Consider the following 5,833-nt stretch of genomic DNA (forward strand, 5'->3'; position numbering starts at 1 on the left):
GCAAATGTATAATGTCTCCCTGTGAATTTTGCACTTCATTTTCACTTTTAATAGTGAAGAGAACTCTGATTCTCTATCCAAAGGCTGTTTGATGATCTGCTTTAACAATGACTACCATCTCAGAACTCCAAAGTCAGCCTCATCTGATAGGTTTTTTGTTTTTTAGCTGAAGCAGCAGTTGTTGGAGAGGGGAGGGAGTTAGTTGACAGTGCTCCTAGTGCTGTACATTTCAGAAATTCACGATGGGGGATGTCGGGTGAGAGATGGAAGGAGTGGCAGTCAAAAGAGTGATTTTTTCCAAGTTCTTGGTTTCCCAACTAAGTTCCCTCATTTTCCGAGAGAATCTGGGTTATCTTCTGGAAATGAGATAAATAAGACTATTCCCCCCCCCTCATATTTGGATCAGGAATCAGCAGAGGTGATTTATAAAGGTTGTGTTTTACAATTCAAGTGTGTAGTCCAAAGTATTTCCAGACAAGGATTGCCTCATTCAGTGAAGTTTATGAGAGCTGTCTCATAAACTTGTTGCTGTCTGTTTTCCCCATTGTTTTTTCCCCTTCCTTCTTGCCTGAGAAAATCTATTAAGAAAAAAAGATGGAATATCTGTACAATGCCATTTAATTGTGGGCAGCAAAAGACCCAGAGTCGTATATGTCAAACCATTCTTAATAGAAAGAAAACCTAATGCACACATTGGGACTTCTCTCTGTATAAATATACACAGAATTGCTCTGTGCAAGGCTTCTGGATGGAAACGTCTGTATTAAATGGTTTTCCATATTGTTGACCTCCACCCATGATATTTAATATAAATGTATAAATAGTATGACCAGTACAGTATATCCAAATATTCTGTATACTTTACTGTACTACCAAATATATGTGTGCATATCAGATGTTTCTAAACCAAGATTTAAAGGTGAATTCTAAGAACCTTAATCTCATTCCTGTATTTCTAGCATGGAAAATCTGCAGTCCCCCACCCAGGTTCAAATGTTGCTTATAATTAACTGGTTCAGACATTTGGCAAAAGCAAGTTGTTCATTTTTCAGCAACCTGCTGGAAGAGACACCCTCTTGGGGTGGTCAGGCTTGACCCTTGACTGGCTTTGTCCTCACCCACAATGTGCATGTGTCACCAACAGGTTGCCTCCATGGGAATTCATCCTGCACTGGAAAGTAGATTCCCTATCTTAGTGATATCCCTTTTACTTTTTGGGCATCCTGCTGGTGGTCCAGTGCAAAAAGGGAACTATGTGCAAGTCTAAAATCTTTGGCCAGTTTTTAATCCATCAGAGCATGATCCAGGAAGCTCTGGTATAAAATCCCACTGAAATACATGTAGGCTGTCCACTCCCTGATTTTGTTTGATTTAACTCCTGGATAATAAATCTAGTTAATTAGATTAGCCCTGCAAAGGTGGGCCACTAATGATCCAGGGCAACATCCTGCTTGTTGCCGAACTACTTTTGCACAAAAATCCTCCTGTCCCTCCTGTTGGACCTCTGTTGCTCTTGACCTCTCCAGGATTGTGTCGCTTTACTGCTTCTTTCAAAGGGCCTCATTTCCTCCAGCAATAAGGAACTAACCATGCCACAGAGCCACCTAGTCAGCCTTTCCTTCTTTGATTTTACCAGTCACGACAGGCAAAGATTAAGCAGACCTATGGAAAGCGTTCACAGTAACTGAAACTGCATCTAAGCCCTGCACCAATAATCTGTGCAAGTCCTGTACTAAAGCTGGTGTCAACTTCTACCTGGATGTGGGAGACATTGCCCTCAAAGCACTTTGCAAATCTGTTACCTTAGGTCAGTGGGTAATAGTCACTTTGTGTAACCCAGGTGTTCTTGGACTGCAGTTCCCAGAAACCCTGGCCAGCACAGCTAGTAGTGAAGGCTTCGGGGAGTCCAAGAACATCTACCCAAGATCGGGAGCCACTGCCCTCGGTTATTGAATGGTCAGCTGAGCCTTCCCTTGACCTTGCTTTAAGTAGCCAATCCATCACCTGAGTATGCTCTATACGTTCATTGCAGATACGTATAGTAGTGAAAGAAAAGTAAGAAAAAGAATATTTTTTAAAACCCTGTTGTATGAAACAAAAGATGTACCTAGTCCAAAATTCTGCTCACGCTGAGGCTAGCCAGCTGCCTGCAGGACACAAATACGATGGCACCTTCAGTTCTGTCGCCCTTCATAGCTGATCTACAGCTTCTGACAGTGGATACAGCCATTGTGACTAGTAGCCATGAATGGTTCTAACTTCCACGGATGTGTCTAGTTCCTTGTTAAAGGAACATCCCCCTTGGCAGCCATCACTCCATCTGGTGGCAGTGAGTTTCACACTGTACCCGTGCACTCTGTGACAAAGTGCTTCCGTTTATCTGGCCTACATCTCTCGTCATTCGACCTCTGTGTATGATGCCAGGCTTTTGTATTTTAGTGGGGAGCAGGGGAGCTCCTCTTTACCTACTTGCTCCATACCATGCATATTTTTTAGGGATGGTGCTTTTGTATTAAATGGAAGATGGGGATGCAAACGCCAGTGCAAGCTCCTCCATGAAGGCAGCATCTGTCAGAACCTGCTCCTCCAGGCAACCTTGTGAATGTTGCAATTCCCAGTGCTCAGCCGCTTACCAGAGAAACAGCTAGGAATTGAACAAAGGTAGACAGAACATTTTACCTCCTTCTCTTTTGAGGCTTGCATTCCAATAATTTCGCTTTCAGGGTTCCAGCCGACTTATGATTGGTGGTGGAAGTTCATTAAATACAAAAGAATCACCCTGCATATTGTTTTACATGTTCTTAGACATGAAGCCTTCTTGTGTTGCCACAACATGATAGGTGCAGTTATGCCATCTAATATGAGTTTGGTTGTCTTCACTATTAGATTTATCTCATTTGTCCCTTAGCTCCAGTCTTAGCCTATTCTATTGCCTCCTTTGTTGCTGTGTTGGGTTGTCCAGGGATAGAACCAGCTTTCCAGCACACTTTGTCTACATTGTCTGAACATCCGTAGCACCCATAACTTTAATCTCTGCATTGCTGCCAAATGGTCTCAGTGCTAGTGCTTAAACATTTAAGAAGCAGCGAGAATTCTTAGCTGGAATGTGAGCCTCCACTCTTCCTTGTAGTGCAAGCCCTCTCTATTTCAGTTTCCCAGAGGAGTGCTTTGAAATTTTGCTACCTGTTAGAATGTATGAAATTTGAAAAACATTGTGCCAGCTTTTATCGCACCGAGCGAGAGGACTTCAATGCTTCCTTCAGCTTCAGACTGAAAATAAGTTAAAATACAATAGATTTAAAATAATCAAGAGGAAATGACTGCTGTGTGAGAGAAGAAACAGTCCCAGACGGAATTCATCACTCTTGATGGCTCAAACGTGTCTTTTTTTGCAGAGGGATAAAATGGGAAGGAGAAGTCATGCAAGAGATCCCATATAGAAATGCAAGATTTAGTGATACGGGATCTTTCGGCGCTGACAGAACTACCTGTAGAAACTAATGAGTCCCCTTGTGCATAGAAATAAAAACTGGGGTAGCAATAGCTTTGGGGTCTTTTATAGGCCTTGATGTAATCATTCTTTTTCCTGAGTCAAACTTCCTTTGATACCCTGCCCAAATAAACTAAACAGATCTCATCTAGCAGCCAATCTTTGTTTCTACTGAGCCTGGAGAGGAAGAGAGGAAATATAATCTGAAGGAGGGGAAAGCCTTCGCCAAAAATCATCCAGAGAATATTTAAAAGGTAGGTCTTGAGTGGGCAAGATGAGCTGGGGGTGGGGAAGCATGTAAGGAAGAAGGATAATACTGTGAAACTACAACTCAAAGCCAAAACTATTGATACATTATGAAGGTGAACTTTCCCCATAGAGTAGAAATAAGGTTCCCTATGTTGTAATTTGGATATTTTTGTAGCCTTCTGCACCCATACTCGATATAGAACAAGAGGGCCCTTCTATTCATATAGCCCACAAAATAAGAATTAGGTTCTACACGAAACAGGCTGAACCAGCCTTCTCAGGCAGCTGGTTCTGGGTGTCATGAAAGGATAGTAAATTGTTAGTTATTTGCTTTTCTATTTTTGTTGCCAAGGAAAATACAGCACCAAACTAACTTCTCTGACTTGAAGTACTATTACGCACCTTGTCTTGTGGAGAGACTGTCTTTTGCTTCTCTATCTTAGATAGCAGAGTATCTTCGGTTGACCCTCCAGTAGTCTGGAGTGCGAAACTGCGGTTCAAATCATTTTATTCCCACTTATTAGAAAAAAGCAGCACAGTCTCAATAGGCAACTACACATGACTTGTAACGTCCAAGTTTTGTTAATGCTTGAATGACTTCGCCCCGTCTTTGAACCGTACTGTGTGTGCCTTTTCTTGTGCTAAGAATGAAGCATATCCATAAGTAGTTTAAGTGTATCATCCCAGTGAAATGAATAAATGTAACATTTCCAGAAACAACATGATCTGGTTTATGTACAAAGAAAACAAGCTCTTGTGGTGTAGCAAAAACAACCTGTGGTTTTTTCCCCTCCTGTGCTTAAAGCGAGAGACACAGTACTAGCTAAGTAAGTGGAAAACTTGTCTTTGTGTGTGCTTCAGTGATTTACTTGGAATGAAGTGGTGTGGGCTCAGGGTTACCAGGCGATCGGTTGTTTATCACCAAGATTTTAGATTTCTAAAGAATACAAGGTGTCTGGGTACAAATGTATTTCAGTCTTAAAAATCTTTGGAACTTGATGCAAATATTCACCTGTACAAAAATCTAGAACAAGAGAATGTCCGCCCAGAAATGCCCGAAACACAGTTTCAAAGCTTAAATAATAAGGCATGATCGGAAGCCATGACAACCCAAACTTGGCAAATGGCACATATTTTGAATCTGACATTTCGAAACTCACTGCCCAACTTTTATTTTGGTCCAACATATTGTTGTTCTTTAGACTAGGAAACCTATAATTAGTGTTAGGCTGAAGGCTGAGGAACACAGAGATGAGGAGGGCTTCAAAGGGATTGTGGCAGGACTTTCAGGCCGGGCTTGTTCACAGGGTCACTTTCTTCTATATTTCAGCCCTTTTATTTCTACCATGGCGATTCATATTATATATACAGTAAATGTATTCATGAATAAGTCACAGTTCTGAGGCTGGCACCAATGATGAGCTGAATGTTTCATTTCCCACAAAGTTCCACAGGGAAGTTGTGTTGAGTGTTCCATGGCATAGTGGGAAATTTAAAATGGCAGGTCATTGTTATCTACTGCTAATGTGGTATTCTTGTATTGTTCTTTTCTACAAAAATGAAAGAAAACAAAAAACCAACCATTCCATTCTGTTCTTCTCACCCAGCTATCTGAGGAAGTGTACCCCCCCTCCACATATTTGGAAGTAGAAATTATGGGGTTTACATATGAATTGTGCTGTCTTAGGTGTACATGGAGCAGTGCTCAGATATACAGTAGAAAAGATGATGTGCTCAATATATTCTAGGTACCCGGCCATAAGAATCTTTGGAATGTTTCTGTGAGGTAAGTACTGTGTTTCCCCCAAAAATAAGACGGGGTCTTATATTAATTTTTGCTCCAAAAACGCATTTGGGCTTATTTTCAGGAGATGTTTTATTTTTTTCCTATAAAACAATCTACATTTATTCAAATACAATCATGTCATCTTTTTCTGGTTGCTGCACAATGGTGGAGGGTGGGGTTTCTCTTAACTATGGCTTATTTTGGGGATAAGGCATATTACGAACATCCTGAAAAATCATACTAGGGATTATTTTCAGGTTAGGTCTTATTTTCGGGGAAGCAGGGTATATATATATATACACAGTACA

Source organism: Pogona vitticeps, chromosome 4, assembly GCF_051106095.1.
Source record: "Pogona vitticeps strain Pit_001003342236 chromosome 4, PviZW2.1, whole genome shotgun sequence".
NCBI classification, from domain to species: domain Eukaryota; kingdom Metazoa; phylum Chordata; class Lepidosauria; order Squamata; family Agamidae; genus Pogona; species Pogona vitticeps.